General features: G+C 40.1%; 1 long non-coding RNA gene across 1 annotated transcript; it reads left to right on the forward strand.

Annotated features, from left to right (window-relative positions):
* The first annotated feature begins 499 nt into the window (after positions 1–499).
* On the forward strand, positions 500–1,553 carry LOC147754009 (uncharacterized). Its single transcript, XR_015310281.1, has 2 exons — positions 500–854; positions 1,333–1,553. It is a non-coding gene; the product is annotated as an uncharacterized LOC147754009 (long non-coding RNA).
* The last annotated feature ends 16,281 nt before the right edge of the window (positions 1,554–17,834 follow it).

Genomic DNA, 17,834 nt, shown 5'->3' on the forward strand with positions numbered 1-17,834 from the left:
CCTGGCGCATTGTAACTGGATGCGGTTGTACTACTCTTTGGATATTTTACGTCAGATAGGCCAAAATAATGATACCGTGATAGCTTAGTAGGTGACGTATTTTCCTGCTAATTTTATGGACACGTTATGGTCTAGGTTTAAATTTGTTTCGTACTGGCAGGATCCAGCCGTCTACGTGTCTGATGGAATACCTAACGGTGATTCCGGATGTAAAACTCGAAACACAGAGGTCCACGTAAGACGTGCACTATAGCTGTCACAAGACGCTACCTGCGTATCGCCTCCAAAAATCTGTAACCTAGTTTTTATGAAACGGAATGAAAATAATAATCATTACATTACAATGCACTACCAAAATGTTTATTTAACAAGTTTATGTTTCAAAAACTCCCCATTATGCATGTATTATGCTATACGTGTGAGCATTTATCCAATCTGATACGATAGCTTTCCGGGCTGAGTTACTAAAAAAGTTCAAAACCGGTTTTATTTCGTCGCGCATGTTGTGCATGCATGCTATCTTATATATTTTGACCGATTTGATGCAGCTTGCGCTAAATAACTTGAGCAGAGGTCACCCATCGCTTTGCGTCCTTCAAAAAAAGCACCAACAAGGATAGTCATTCACTAGAAAATAACGAAACATGTGGTATTTTCAGTGGACCATTTTCGAGAACATGTCGAGAATCAACTTGTAGAAACATAAATGAACTCCACAATGTGCAACTTCACCTTCCAAAAAGCTTCAGAAAAATTCTTTGGTATCACCGTGTCCTCAAGTGATAATCTAATAATCATGGATTTCACTATGGACGATTTTCCTGTTATATACCTTGTCTTCTGTATAATGAAAGGTAAATTTGAAATGCGGTACATTCGCGGATAAAATCAGTGTCAAAGATGTCTTTACCACAACTTAGTATCATTTATATTGAGTATTCTATTTATTGTCAGATAACATGAATTCATCGATAATATGACTAATAATATACAGAAATACCGGCAAATCGATAAATATTGAAAGATTTATGAAAGCTACTTAGGACTTGGCATTTTGTCAATCAGTCGCATATCCGTGTGCGTTAAAGATTCTTTAGCGCTTTTCTTTCTGAGCAGAAGGGATTTTTTCCTTGCTATTTCATAGCCAAGACATTAGACCTGCGAGGTGTTTTTTGATTATTCGCATTTCCGATCTTTATTTTTAGGACGTATCTACGAATAGTGTCGCTTCCGGTAGAATCCACATAAAGGCTTTTGTTTGATTTATCGAAGGAATAATGTTAACAAGTAATCATAAATAATAGTAATGACCTTCTTCCAAACTTTTTCCAGGGATCGCCTCATCTCGGCTTTCTACACTGCTTAGAGTATTGCAACGTTTAGCTATTTCCTCTAATCTTCTGTTTCCTCTGAAGGACCGTCGCAAACGTAAACACGGCCGAATAGGACATTGGTGCAAACCTAAAGAGGATCGTTTACTAAAGAGCAGCTCCAATAAAATTACCCAGAAAGAACAAGTGAAAACAAAATAAAGCATTATAGCATCAGTTAAAGCTGTGACTTTCATAGCGGCTGTGATGTTAATAGGGAATCGCTCATCGTCGCGCACTTCAGAAGTAAGCAAAAAATGGCCACGCCGGGCTGTTGCGAACGCATGATGTACATTAGGCGGTCTACAATGATGGGTTTGCCTAGCCAAAGTAAACTGTAAATACTGTATCAGGATACCATGCCAAGCGTTTACAGGACATTTGAAGCAAACTCTGAGAAGATTCTTCGCTACAATCCGTCCTATCCGATATTTCAATTGTCTGAGCATCGCCTTACAGCGAAGTGCTCAGTTAAAAGCTCAAGATGCTTGTTGAAGTCAGTATTCAGGCATTCTGGAAGCTTTAGTAGCACTAGGTTGTCCGCTGACAACTTAATCAGACAACCTAGGGCGTCAGCTGCTTCCAACCGCAATGTATCACAGCTAAGTTTAGTTATTAATGAGCCTATGTTGTATTTCAAGGAGTTCTTACTTGAGCGATAAACTGGTACGATCTGGTAGCATTAAACAGCACTTTGCTTTGTTACATTTTATGTTTATGGTGAGATTCTGTGACCTAAATGAATTCATTTATAAGGACGATTGACAACTTCAGTTCATATTCATGCTTTGTTTTCCTACGAAGCACTTGATCAATGAACTTTTATTTATGAACTTAGCAGTTCCTTTAACTATCTAATGCTAAGTAAACGAAGTGTATGGTTACCACGGCCAATCTATTTGCCAATAAATGATTCATAATGATGATCACCTTTCACTAAAAACTTTGCCACCCCTTGAGCTAGGTCAGTGGTCAGCTATAGGGCAATAAAATTAAATACAAGAGAACATGCCCTTTCTTTCTAGTCAGATTATAGTCTCGCTCAGTTGCGTTTCAATAGATGGAATAGAACCAGCAACGCTTTACTTTTGGTTTAAATATGGATTGTAATACTAATAATAATGGTAATAAATTTCGATTAGAAGATGAATATTTAAGCGAAATTATAATACATTTGTATTATCTACGTTTCATCTAGAAGGCAAATTTCGAATTTCTTACTTTTACGCCTTACGTAGTGTTCCCAAGGCTTTCGTGCAGGAAATATGTTTAGTTAGTTTTGAATTCATATTGTGGCTTTTTCCAGCGCATGCGCTCCAGTCATTTTTGATGTAACATTGAAGAGCCAATATCCTTTCTACTGGCTACTTCACTTACATTAGAAGTATTCCTTGTAACTAACTTAAAGGATACCATTATATATATGCTGGTTTATAGGGTGGATATAGATGCCCGGACGACGCTGGTTCGAATGCGCACATATACAGCATATGTGTGCCAATAAAGGAAGGTTTAAGGGTACTCAACAGAAGCTTTGGAGCACTACGTTAATGGTATTAATATATGGTCTTATTCCGTCACATGCATCATTGTGATATCAGCAAATTTTGTTCTAGAATTCGTCGACCATTAGATTGGGCTTTGTGAAAACTAACTGGGTGAAAGTTGTTAACTTTAAGTTACAATCGTTGCGATATGTGTTAATTCACTAGTTGCTCGCTTTTCGTAAGATCACGAATAGAAGCCCACTTTAATTAGAGCCGTCCCAGTATTATAAGCGCCGAGCCTCTCGAAAGACGAAAAGACACTGTAAAAACACCAATATTTATCTGCTTTTAAATCTATAATCTGGTGACTATTTCGTTACAGAAATTAATGTTGTTTTTTTTTTTGCTGAAATTATTATATGTCATTAGCCGTTACAAAGTCGAAATGCCTTTATAAAGTATCTAAACACTACTTAGATAAAGGGATAGTAGTGCGACAATGAATACTAGTTATCCATTGATCGTATAAGAAAAACGCATGTTCGTGTAATAAATTCAGGTTCGCGAAATGCATGGATGGTTGGGCCTGAAAATTCGAGTGTTGTTTTCAAAATGTTCCATTTATGAACGTCGTAGGAAGGGCGCACGTGTCATGAACAGCTGTTGTCATGATGTAGACATCTGATTGCGGTGCCGGCCCCTTTGCGCACCTTTTGACAGCCTTATCCTAAAACGCATCACTTATTCAGGGATCTAAGGAGCGGTTTTGTGTGACAGGATCGACTAATAGAAATAAATTTGGGGACTCAACCGTAGGACAGCAAAAGAAATAGCGGCGGAGGATATCGAGTACGACCCTTTCCCATAATCGAACCAAAGCTCAGTAGTTGATAAAGGTTTTATACAGTAACGACGCGGCACTTACAAAAAGTCGCGAGATACATTGCGTCGATTTTATTCTGGGTGCAACATCGACTTTATCTCCAGCAACGGTTGGTCCTACTGTAGGAGGCTTTCGAACATTCTGTGCTAAATATGTATCTGGTAGATGAGATCCTAAAATAAGACCTTTGTAGGGACACAAATTTAATTATAGGCCACTTTCACATATGCTACCGTGGAAGTGGACAACCCTAAAGATGCTCATGAATAGCACCTTGAGATGCATCTGCTGGCAAGCTTGTCCTCGACAAAAACACTGGACACATGTTTCCTATAATAGCCCATTAATAAATGACATATAAGCTATTATAAAGGAAATTGGTTAAAGCAAGAGCCTGATTAACCGAATTGTTATATTTTTGTGTCTTTTAGCCGGCGGCTACCTGATAAGATTTAACTAATCGCTCCCATTTATCTGAAAGCGACCGATCAGGCCACCATCTAATCAGAGACAACAGCAACCTATTTGCTATTTCGGTCGTCATTTGTTACGGTAGTGACCCGTCTTTGTAGCGAAACGAGAATATTTTCAATTCGTAAATGATTAGAGCTGGAATTGTTTTATTGATTCCTTTTTTTAATGTACGCTTGCTTTGCCACATTAGTTCTTCCCCGTCCAATAGTAGAAGAGTGGTAATCACTGGTTGTACCGTTCGTTCTCAGTTTGCCATTGACCAAAAGTGATGTTAGCACAGCTGGATTCATTTAATCGAACAAGCTATACGCAATACGTACGTTCACCTACGTAGGCAGACAGCAGATTAGATAGCCCGATTGCCGTTATCATTGTTAAGGCTGACGGTGTAGTTCATTGTTAGGCTCGAAGGTCAGCTCGCCGTGTCTCGCATTTCTGAGCTAGCCATGGCTGGGGTATACCCACCGGAACCCACTGGCTTGTCCGGATTTCGAAGGCTGGAAGAATTTTGGCGATTGCCTCAGAAGCTCTATCGATTTGATAAGGTTCGGATGATGACGCCAAATACTAGGACCGCCGAGGAAGGGTGAAATGGATGTTCGATCAGAAGAGAAAAACGACGAAAGCCTTCGAACTGAACACTTTCACATGACGCTTAATTTACTATTCAAGCACCGTCCCTTTACAAGCACGACACTTGTAGGAGCGATTAACCTGCAATCATAATACACCTCATATTCTGTACGTATGTATCTCGCGATACACCATCATTCATTCGTAAGGGGAACGGCTTAAAATACGTAGACCTGCTGAAGCGAGTACGCAGCGGGTCATGTCAGGTTATTGTTCTATGTGAGTATAGCACGACGGCGATAGAGTGAAACGGGACCAAATAGTAGAGAAAAATTAATGGATAGCTTATAACGGATTCTACAGTATCAACTAATATTGATTTTAGGTCAACGTAAAGTTCAAAACAATCAGAATAACCTCTTGAATTATATTTCAATTTAGTGTTGTCAAACAATCGACGAGTTACTTACCACTCGATTCCTAATTACTAACCGAAATGGGGTGTAGTCTTCGCATCTAGGCCTTTACTTGTGAACTTAGCAAACCTCTTTCGGCAATCCTTCCGGTCACAGAGTCCTCATTGTAAATGAATTGCTTGGGCAACTTTTAAGTTCGATACAAGGCCAAATAGAATAGAATTGGGTTCACGTAGAGTTCCAAAACTGCAGTGAATTTACAAAGCGGAGAGACTGTTTTGCACCGAAAAGGTAAAAGAAAAATGAGCATAAAACACGAGTTAAAATTACTTATATCAACTTGATCTTGCCATAGGTAATTTTAATTTATATTTTTGTTGATGATATATATATATATGGACGCAATGGTCCTACTATATACGCTATTCATTAAGATGTGGGCGTATGGAATCAAGGGCAAGGGAATCTGTAAAAATTATCTACCCTACCGCAATAGATATGAAATCTGTCAAAGGGAGCCTACTACGTGCGTTCTTGCAAATTTCGATAAATAGAATCGTCCCACTGATTGTGTCTATCCTCCTGATTATTATCTATTTTTCCCTTTAATTCGAGAAAGTTTAGGGCGTTAAGTGAAAGAGTGGCAATAACTACATTAGCAATAACGTTAATTGGTCCATTGGGTACGTCCTACATAATCAAGTTAATCAAGGGCTGGTTCGAGAGGAAAGATGTCCTTGCTTAGAGTCTTGGTCTTTGACTGACCTTCGACGTGAATCTGAAGTCTTGGGGGCACGGCGATCAGAACTACCGTGGCGCGCGCACGTGCTCGACCTCATTGCTACGCAACCTTTAAGCGACGCGTTCTAACTAACTGCATGCCAATGCAGAAACCCAATTATGACTATAGATTCCGAGACCAGTTGTTAAATAAAATCCTGAGAAGAAAACATTTTTTTCAAAGAAAAAAACGTGAATTACTGGCCGCTTAATTCTAATTCAACTTTAATTGCGCCTAGTGATAACTTTGAATACAATGCTGCCTCAGCATGTCTGAACCAACACGATTACTCTGAGTTTCCCGTAAACTCGAAGGATTTATATAGTCATTCATACAGTGATAAGGTTTCGGCAACCGACGACCTTCCCTCGCGAAAAAGTAATTACTACTTTTCCACTACAGTTTATACTATTCACTTTGTTTTTCGTTGAACTCGAGAGAAACTTAGTTGTTGGGGTATCTCAGTATGAATTAGCACTCACCAAATATAAATTCGCGAAACCGACCCATGTTACGATGTTGTGACCCTCAGCTGTAACTGCGTGCATTTCTACGTGCCCTTATCGTAAACGGTAGGGCTGTTTCGTTAAACGATATAATGACGCGGAGGCTATAATAGTCATTAACAGCTTTCATTAACCCAACACCACGGCTACGTGCCTGTCCGACGTGCATAGTTATTACGCATCCCGTTTTGTATCGATTTCTGGGCAAAGCTTTGAATGACCCGTGCTAAAAAACAAGCGACCGTAGCGATATCAGTTCTCGTATTAATGGCTCATGCATTTTTGATAATATGGCAGCCATTGTAAGAAATAACTGTTTGATACATCCTTTGATTCAACTATAGTAAATCTTATAGCTCCGTTATAGCTATATAGGAAAGTATAGGTAAACAGCTTGAAAACAGGGAGAGATAGCTGAAAGTATAGCTTATCGCTAACCCTATCCTAAGATTCTATTTGTTCTATTGACAGGGACGCGTGAGAATATCTTCGTGTAGAGAAACAATTGTAGCAAATGAAGTACTAACTGTTGAATAGGAGTCGTTATTGGGCGACTTCAAATAGTCCATAAGACATGACGAGCTCGCTGATACCGGTTCGCTGATTAAATAGGAGCGAATCTATTGCAATTATTTTACTAATATATTCACAGTTTATTTATTTCTACAAAATATTTAATAAATAACATTTAAGCGTAGGTAATTCTTCTGTAACTGTTCACCCTATCATTCTACCCACCAGCACCACCTTAAATATGACTAGGTCTACGTATGTACCGCTGTACAAGGACAGGATGTATGTATATGCAGTGGAGAGATGAGCCCCTTACGTTCAAAATTTTCTAACTAATTATACTGCCCAGTTGACAGATAGTCCCTGTTTAGTTGATGGCCTTTTATCCTGAGTGCTGTCTTGGTCTGACGTAAAATGGCATCTCGGCCAGCCCACTTAACACACCCACAACAGCCCATTTAATTTCCGGCCTTGAAGGAACGGGTATGTTATTAAAAGCGAAACTTTTAATATGATATGTCTTCCAATTAACTGAGAGTTTGTGTGTTTGTACGAATCAGGATACATTTGATCGTAGCTCAGGGTTAGGCATAGGCGTTTGATTTCCTAGTCTCATTCTAGACTATCTGTGCTTGTATCATGGAAATGGCATGTGGAAATCTATACTTATTATATAAAATACGAAGATAAAAAAGACTCTGTGCCAATAATATTAAGGATACGTTATTATTGTTTTTTAAATGTATAAAAGAAAATAAATAACAAGGTATACAAAACGACTAATTCAATTTGCGGTGTATCAGATAAGTCAAGTCCGAGATAGTTACTTCGCTGCTTACTCGTCATTTTTGACCACTTGAAAAATCGTAGTATGGCTACGATTGCACCATGATAGCTATCGGCCTATGTTTAATGACGTCCCATAACCATCCCTTTACTGCTGCTGAAAAGTATTTCGAATCGATTACTGGATTAGATGTATCTCAGCTTTACGCAGTACGATTATGGCGCCTCAGCTAAACAAGTTGACCAAATTGTCTATTGATACTTAAGCACCGAAGGGCAAACTGAGTGCACAACCATATCTCGATTTCGTTAGCTATATATATATATATATATATATATATATATATATATATATATATATAGGGATGATAGAGGGGAATTTCGTATAAGGGTCATTTCGGCAAGCTCTCAAGCTTGAGAAGCCTCGATGAGTCCAAAACTCATACAAAATGCAACGAGGGTTTCTATGACAAGCCCGACCCGTTCTGGTCAAAGTACAAACGTCCTTACAGTCTGTTTTTACAATCATGTATGTGTGTACATGAAACTGCACCAAACACGTACGGTAATCTATTTTCAGCGCATAAGAGATAAAGGGATATCAAAACTATCTACTCCAAAGGTGTACAATGCTAGTACATCTTTCAAGCAGAAGGTGTACAATCATTGTACACGCTTGAATTATCGTATGGGCCCCTATTATTTTAGGCGGACCTTCTATATCGCCTTATATTCGCCGCAAGTACTCTAGCAGACAACCAAAGAGTTAGTAGTCGGAAGTTCATTTCACTTAACTGGCCAAAAGTACTTCTTTTATTATGTTTTGCTATCGACGTAGGATCGGTACCGACATGGGTCGAGGCTCAGAAAGAATTCATATTTTGCTTTGTATTTTTGATTTGTGAAAATGAGCCAAAATCAAAACATCTAACGTTGATGTTTTTTTTTCTTAACGCTTCGGGTATTGGCTAAATGTTAGTTCGAAGAAACCGTCTAATAAGACGATCTAAATATCTTCTACGCTAAATATATGTTAATGACCTTACTGCATAGTTAAATATAGATGTTTTCGAATTGTACGATTTATGCAACCTCTGATACTTGCTAATTGGAAAATTCGTGCGATATTTCAACGAATCGTAGCTGACCTCTGTTTCTGTGGTGTCTTGATGATATTTTATACTTGCACGAGAAGACCAAGGCCGTTGTGGTTACTAAGGTCAAGGCTCAAGTTAGCGGTTTTCGAACATTTTCGTCGTAAAAGCGCTGTAGCAAGAGAAAAATTTCATTTCTGAATCCACTAAACGCAGTAAATATCGTCTGATTCACTGATCTACTAGCTAGGCAGGACTAATCTGGCCATTGTAATATATGTTACGCAAACGTCAAGTTAATAAGTTCTTGTGTTATATAATCTGTGTATAATTTTGAGCCATTGCCGAAACTACGGGTTGCCAACACCGAATAATTCGAATATCTAAAATGTACGCAAGTGTTCATATGAACTTCGAAGCGACGGTGTTTTTCGAGAAACTCTCCTAGCCAAGGGATCATATAGAGAGATGTTGGCCCTCTCCATGGCCAGCTAGGACAGCAATCTTTGACAGGCTATGGCTTGCTCGTTTTGCTAGCTGTCTCCGCGTTTATCATCTCAATCGTACATCTTTGTTTGCTTTATATTTACATATTTTATCTACGCGCTTTTTAGAGCATTAAGTTATCTAATACATTAACTTGTACACAAGGACTTTGATCGTGACCATCTGTAACACTATAGGAATAAGTATGTTAGCGCAAATCTTTTAAAACAACGCGTAATTCTGTCAGAATTAACTAATTTTACCTAGATGCATTTTTTTTTGCTTCAGTTCTAGAAGAACTGCTGTAACGTTCAGCACGTAGCGGACATCAATGCAAGTATAACAGACAAACAGTTTTAAAACGAAAATTATATGTTATACAGCCAGTTATAAGTCTTATGGGATAGTTGTACCTTCTGACAGTACTGCTATCAGGAGGAGAATTAAAGCTAAACAACTTGTTTTTGTAACTAAATAATTTTATAGACCTATTTTTATAAATAATAAATCGTTTATGGGTGAGCGTTCTAGATCAGGCTACCGCGAAGTAGACGACTCCGACCCCTCCAGCTCATCGGGCTCAGACCGTTGAACTAAGGACTTAAAAATCGCCAAATTAACCGCTGACGAAGCATGCCAATGAAAATAAAGCAGTGAACTAAAGCACTGTCCTAAAGGTTCACAAAAAATCCACTTAACTGGTAGCGACCATCTCGTTCCAAATCGTTTGCCTTTCTTTGCCCAGGAACGCCCGAGAGGCCGACATTTAGAACCGCCCAGCAGACGATCGAGAAGCCACAACGCCGTGACCACAGAATGGTAGCATCTAAGCAGTGTGAACTATGAGGTTGGTCAAAAGAGAAAGACGTGCAGAGATAGACGCTTTCGTCTTGTCGATCTATCCGGCTCACTACTATCTGGGACGAGCTTGAAGCAAAGGGACGCTTAGGGAGATTAGGTGCACATTTGCTAGTAGCCGCTAATGCGGGCACATAATGGGTCAAGCTCCAGGAGTGAGATTGCATCATCCCGACTCACCACAGCTTTCACAGCTTCGATAGCAACGCTGCGTGTAGCTTCTGTCCTTCTGGTGCTAATCCCTGATATAAGATCACTTCGTCTTTGAACGCCCTTTCTGCATTCCAAAAGTTCGTTTTCAAAGGAGCCATGAGGAACCCTTTCGATGTCACTCTAGGTTAGCTCTTCCAGATGACTGCTGGAAACGTCGGTTTCGGTTTTTAGGACGGTGGTCCTTATTGCTTCCCATAAGGCTTCTGCTTTCGTCTGCCTAGCCGTCTTCGCCTTTGCGCCCCTTCAACGCTTAACCGACTTTGAAAGTCTCTCTGTGGTTGTGCGCAACGTCCTAAACAGCGAACACAGTAGGATAGAATGTATGGCGCGTACAGAATAGCAATTAGATAGGTTGCCGCCATTGTCTCTTTTATGATTTTTTGTCTTGAACCTAATGCGTACGGAAATTCCCATTGAAATTTTCGTTATCTGAAATACGAATGCTTGCGTATGGGGCAAGCCGCAAGGCAGTTTCGCAAGCGGTTATCGAGATTCCTTTATTGGAGGGCTGTCCAATCAAAACCATTATGAATGTATACTTAAATTCAATATAGTTCAAAACGCAGCTCTGTAAAGTCGAGGGATTAACCAATGCCCATGAGAACAAAGGACTCATTAATTGCTTACGGCTTTTAGTGGCCTAGTATTGATATATAGCACCTAAATTATAGTATTTTAAGCGTGACCTAGAATTGACTTGCTAACATACAAGATCGAAACATATATATATATATATATATATATATATAGGTAATCCTGCTGGCCATCTGGAACGCAGTTCTTATACGAGGCTTCATAGTAAAAATGTCATGTTGAGGGGCTGTTAGATGAACAAAGGTTCATGCAGTTACAGGAAAGGTCTCTAATCTATCTTCCATTCTCTAACAGGAGAATTCAGTTAGTCGACCATGAGCATGACCTGATGATACGAGAATCGAATGAGATAAATGCGGCCAAGGGTCCTGCAGATGAACAGGTTACAATCTGCATAGTAAATACTGCGATGAACTTTATTGAGCAGACAGTTGGCAGGGTGAAAAAACGTAGGCCGAAGTTAATAGTAGCTATTCTGCGATCTACGATGGCATTATCGAGATGTAACTGCTAATATATGAAAATGTACTAATAATGAATCGTCTTCTTAACTTCCACATGGTCAAGAAGTTTGCACGCGCTGCTCGATGGCAACAACAAGCATTTCGTACCGGACGAATTTCCAAATTCGAATCTGGCCTATGACTGGTTTCGTGCAAGTCTAGTCGTTGTTACATTTGTGTTTTTTTTTTTTCTTTTTAAGTATTTTCCATTCTAGTGAATATCGTGTGCTTACGTTTACATGCACGTTCAAATGCAGTGGCATAATGACTTCAGGGGGTCACATTTGAGCCTACCAACTGATGCTCCTCTTGAGGCCGATAATATTCTATTCTGATGCAGAGAACCCGAAAAATGAGATATGATTATATGTTGCCTGTGCTTGGCACGTCTTTCTTCATGTTCGGTCCGTTAAACTGGCTAATATTCTGTTATTCACGGGGCCAAAGCTTAACGAGAACTTCCTCCCTCTGCTAGATCGGCTGGGCGAGACCGTTTAAGCGGTGTACGGAATATCGAGTCCGCTTAAACTATCTGTATGCAAAAATTCATAACTCGCAGCTTTCTTATGACGCTAGCGACGAAAGTGGCGTGGGTCTCAGTCGACCACCGAATCCTCTCAAACACTTTGACCGGACGGCATTTGGAATGACTTCTCTAAGTCTGTCGCTCGAGCGTCATCGTATCCCACAAACGATCTAGATTCACAGATGCAGGCGCTGAGCAAGTATAGCTATAAGTTCTTCAATAAAGTAAGAGTTTTCCGACCACAGCGGAAAAATTGTATCGCATCTTGGTGAAAACATCGATATGTACGTCAAACAGAATTTTGTTCACGGAGAGTTTCAAGGCGCTGAATGGAGATGCCAACGATTTTTAGGGTTATTTGAATATGCGCTTTGATGAAAACCCGTATAGGTTCTTCGCATCGAAGGTTCCAATAGTCAGATAAGTGGGAGATGTTGCTCTAAATTAGCATTGTGTTATCCGGAAAAATAAAACATCGTTCTGAAAAAATGTTCGTACAATATCAACGACGAACGTTGTTCATTGAGACAATAGGTGAAAGGCATGTGGACGGGTGTTATATCAGCTTAGAACAACAACTATGATCACAACCAATTTCTAGTATTCTCCTGGCACTTCTAGAGTTTGTTAATCTACCAGGATCATAGTTGAACGGTATAGCGCGGGCAATTTGACATCGCTCTAAAAAAAAAAAAAATACAAATCTTCAGGAGTTTTAGCGGAAATTTTACTGCAGTAGAAGTAGAGTAGTATGTTTGTCCGCCATTTCGAGTATCCAGATTCGCTTATCGAACTGAATAATACACAATATGCTATTTTAATTATTAGTTAGGAACATGAACATGGAATACTGTTCCACTGCATCATTCTGCCTTCATTCACGCTATAGAAACGCAGCTAAGAAAAATCAATCACGCTAAGGAAAGAAGCAAGAGAACATATGGCGGCCCCAGTAACGTTTGCATTGTCTTTATTGGGAGCAGCGTCTGGTGAAATATTAAACAATGGTCCAATAAGAAACTCTTAGCGAAATTGTTTCTCTTCAATGAAACGCGTCTAGCTTTTCGATAGATCCACGCGTTGTTGTTGTTGTTAAATCTATTGCTAGAAAATTCTGGTAGAGAAAATCATTTCTTTTCCTAAGCTCTCCACACATTTCAGTGTTGTTCGTTACTATATATTCCCTTAGATACTCCTAGGTACTGTTTTTGCTCAGCTGTGATATGTCTAGAAACTTCATTGGAAGTAGCTTTAAATTCGTAATGGGCACTCGGGAAACGTTTAGCTATCGTTCACCGGATAAGATCTGAGCATGCAAATATAAATAGATCTCTGCTTAATTTCTTTCTAGTTAACGTAAGTCATCTAATCAACACGACTCCATATTGTAATCGCAGAACGATGTAGCGATGATGAACTAATGTCCTGCCGCCGCCGCCGCCGCCGCCGCCGCCGCCACTACCGAGACTCACGGTACCAGCTGAACTGTATACGCGATCTTTGCGATTAAATGTGAATATAAAGACCCTGATAAATTTGGCGGTCTATTCGAATCTAGCGAGCTTTTGTATAGAACGAACCGAAACGTTTCAAGAATGTTAAAGGAGCCTCTAAAACGGCGTTGACGAAGCGTCAGCCGATCTAATCATATGTTTTCAGCTCCTATTAAGTATACACGGCATTAACGATTTGTAATGAAACAGTCGTTCTCAATGGCAGGCCTAGACAAAAACATCAACCGTCTTTCGACGGAAACTTATGCACGATAGATAACTCCTAAAAAAACACGCAGCAGCCATACGAAGCAAGCCCGATGATCAGCTGCTAGCAGTTTTGAAATAACAAGGTATCTTTACAAACGTACGGCGGCAAAGCTAGTCCTGCTTACTTACATCCTAGTTACCAACAGAACAACTTATTAACCAAATAGGAGCCATAGAATTAGCAGAGTGTTCGGTAGTTGTTCGCGCTAGGGGACGGACAAAATATCCCTGTTTTATGATAAAAGTGGCATAGTATATAGATTTGATACAAATAGAAGACCCTGGAGAGATGAAGTTTTCTCACAGGGAAATACTTTGCCTGAACAACTAACTTGTTTGTAGGTATGATTTCGTCGGTAGGAAATCTTTACGACAGGTATGAATTGATAGATTCTTCATTATATGGCCCCTACCTATCATGAAGAATAAGTTATGACATTAAGAGTGGTTTAAATGCTTTAACCTGTTAAGGTTAGAATTACTTAAATCTAATTCTAATCGGGCACATCTGATGTTGGACCATGCTGCCCTCATGGGCTAAATTACACACGTAAAAAAATACAGTTTGATTGATCAACCATACTCACTAGCATAGGAAATAATCAGTATAACCAAAACTATGAAACAATATCTATGTATTTGTTTCTTTATGATCAATGTTATGTTTTGGTAGAAGGTAGTAGTGCTGAATGTCTTTATATATATAGACGTTGATATTATTCTCTTAGGTAGTTTTCTGACACATTATGGATGCAGGGTTTCCTTTCAAAGTTCATACATCGCAACGTGCTTAAAATAGCCCTTGAAGATGGATCTCTCCAAGAAGATTTTACCGAAGAATTGCTTGTCGGGGCATTTTTTAAATACTGAACACCTTCTTCCAGTTGCCCTGGAACAAAGTGTTCAGTATTTAACCAGGATTTCCTGATCGACGAATGTACGTAGCAGCTACGGAATAAGACGAAGAAAAACCTGAGCTGAATGAACGCATAGTTCATGCATACCGAATTAAACGATAAGGCCAACTAACGAGGAGACACCATTAAAAATCAGAATGTTCTAAACCTATTCTTCAATATATATATTTCTGTTAGTCGATGCTATAGTTTCCTGTGTACATCCTGTAACTGAATAATAAGATAATAAGACAAACAGTATCACATATTCACTTTTGCTCAGAAGCTATTTCTGATAACATTAAGACGTATACTTACCAGTTAGTACTTTGAGTCCATGACGGCTGTAGCCGGCGAGTATAGCTGTGAAATGACAACAAAAAACAGCCCTTTGAAGAGGAATGGCCCGTTCCGTAGACGAGAAATTTTAGTTAAGCTTTTCGATAAGTCACTAGCATGAACTTTATTGGACGAAATGATAGAAAAAGACTGCATTTGTATTTGAAATGCAATCAGTCGGCCAATCGAAATAACTTGGCCTACCATATTGCTTGCAAAAGTTTTTACCAGGACACTTATGCCCAAGACTTTCAATCAAGCCCGTTTTATACTGCGCAGCGTCTCGTTTTATAGCCACTGGAACGTCACAAGGACAAGGTCAGTATCATAGAGAAGAACAGTGTTTCTCGGCATAGTCTGCAAAGATAAGTAATATCGTAGACTGAAATTAACAAGTATTCAGCTGAGTCATGCACCTACATCATTTTGAATATGAGTTTAAATGTAAGAATTAGTTACTGTATCTCGGAAATGTTTGTCTTACGCAATTCTATAAAGCAGACTTATGTGAAGGATCTTACAAGAGTAATGGCTGTTTTTGCTTATTGCATCATTATGAAGATATGAGGACATAACGGACGATGACAACTTTATAGCTAAGAGAGCTACGCAAAAATGTTAAAAAATGTACGTAAAAAAGTAAAAATGGGTTGCTAAATTCAAAAATGGTGTTTCTAATATAGGCTATAAACGACTCATTCTCTCAGAGGTTCTTTCCTCATCCGGGGATTTGAAATTAAGCTACTGTAGTTTATATTAATTATATTATTATATATTAATGGAAACTAATGTTTCATTTGTCACTGCCTTTAAGTTATAAGCTGTCGCTGGCTTTGTCCGGCATTAGCTGTTTGATCAGAGCATATTGTTTCTGCAGATGTTTTTTCGAGTAAATTATTTTTGTTAGTTACTTAAAAAGATCAGTTTTATCATTATTGGTTTCCAGCTGTCTATCTCAATATGGTTATTGTTTGCTTTTTGAATTCAGCGGGGTGTTGCCTGAAAACGTCGACAACACTTGGTGGCCAATTAGACGCGGTCGTTTAGCGTATATGCCGCTTTGTATCTTTAGGTGGCGTCTTTCTGGGACAAATCAAATGAATATAAAGCATTGCATATGCCTAAGCCGCGGTACAGTCTGCTTTAATGGGTGCATTATACATTATTCGGTCTGGCAAAAATGACCACGCACACAAATCACCGAATCATACTGTCGAAGCCATCCTTTGTCCTACTGTGTTTACTGTACACACGCAAACGTCTTCGGTAGGTAAGGTCACCGCTTAAATGTAAGTGTGTCATTCCAAAGCTCATGATGTGATTCTATTGCAATATATTTAATACAAAATTAGCGTAATAACAACAGTATGGTTGGGGTGTATAAACGTGCCTAAAATAGAGTCCTTCCGTATGGGTCTGATAATGGCAACATTGTCCAGAGTTGCAGTCTTGTTCGTGGCACGTAATTATAGTGCGCCGGAAACAGGTTTATTCCTATAAATTGATCGCTAAAGGTTTAGGGCCGTTTACAGTCCTAAATGCAAGTAACTCGCGCAAATCTTCACGTTTTTCCAGTATTGCCCTGTATCTCATAATCACTGTGTAGAAGTGCCACGCTACCGGCAGAAGGATCATTGAGTAAAAGTACAAGTCTTTCTCTCATTTCATCTCTCCGAATTTCTGAACAAACGGCAGTCCTTCCCTACGAACCTTTCATGTTCCTTAATCTTCATCTGCAGTCTCCTGTTTTCGGGAAAGGGATATTCCCTGTCCAACTATCGACTCCTCCCACCTGCTGATTATTGGCGCTTCCTCCTCCTCCTCCTGCTCCTCAACCGCCAGACGCCTGGCGCTTAACCACGACTTTCCGCCAGTGGCAACGGCAGAGCTTCATCTAGCGCCTACGCAAACTTCGTTGTACCGGCATTCGTAGATGCGGAACAGACAACGACGCCACGTTCCTTTCTCACCGCAACGTCATAGAAATGGTGGTGATGATGCTGCTGTTGCCGCTGCGGTTGCTCCTCCCCCTATGACTCCCTCATGAGAATAGGCGAAGAGGAAAGACCTGTGCGCACGCATAATGGCGTTGTTGTTGCTGCTGCTGCTACTGCTGTTGTTGTTGTTGCCGTTCGTTATTGATCAACATAATTGGCGTTAGGACGAACAATGTTTGCTCAAGCATTTTCGTTAATAGTTTGGCAGTATTTGCGGGGACGACGACATGATAGGAGATGGTGTTGTGTTTGTTACTGATTGAACCACACAATTTTCAGACGCATCCCTATAAAACCAAAAACGTAGACCCATTTTCAAGAAAGTGATAATTAGATACTCGATTAGAGTAACTTCGTTTTCGGCCGCCCAGTCAAGATGTTCTTTCCTGTTGGCCTGAATCGTAATTCGCAAAGTGCGAATTATCGTTCATGTCCTTTAGTTTTTTCAAAGCGTATTTTCGGGTTTATGATAACGATACTTGGAATGGCTGACAGCGGCGTGTTCTATTTAAGCTGTCGAGCTTCGCACAGAACTCTCCACACGCGCTATGGGTAGCGGTCACGCCGCCGCCGCCGCCGCCGCCGCCACCGCCACCGCCACCGCCACCGCCGCCGCCGCCGCCGCCGCCGCCGCCGCTGCCGCTGCCGCCGCCACCGCCACCGCCACCGCCGCTGCTGCCTTCAGCGTCCGCGATGGTGGCGGACTACAGTGATACCATGTGCTTCCCCGAGAAGCGTAAACCTACCCCGAATACTTTCAAGGCTCTAATCAGATT

Source organism: Varroa jacobsoni, unplaced genomic scaffold (assembly GCF_002532875.2).
Source record: "Varroa jacobsoni isolate VJ856 unplaced genomic scaffold, vjacob_1.0 scaffold_23, whole genome shotgun sequence".
Classification (NCBI taxonomy): domain Eukaryota; kingdom Metazoa; phylum Arthropoda; class Arachnida; order Mesostigmata; family Varroidae; genus Varroa; species Varroa jacobsoni.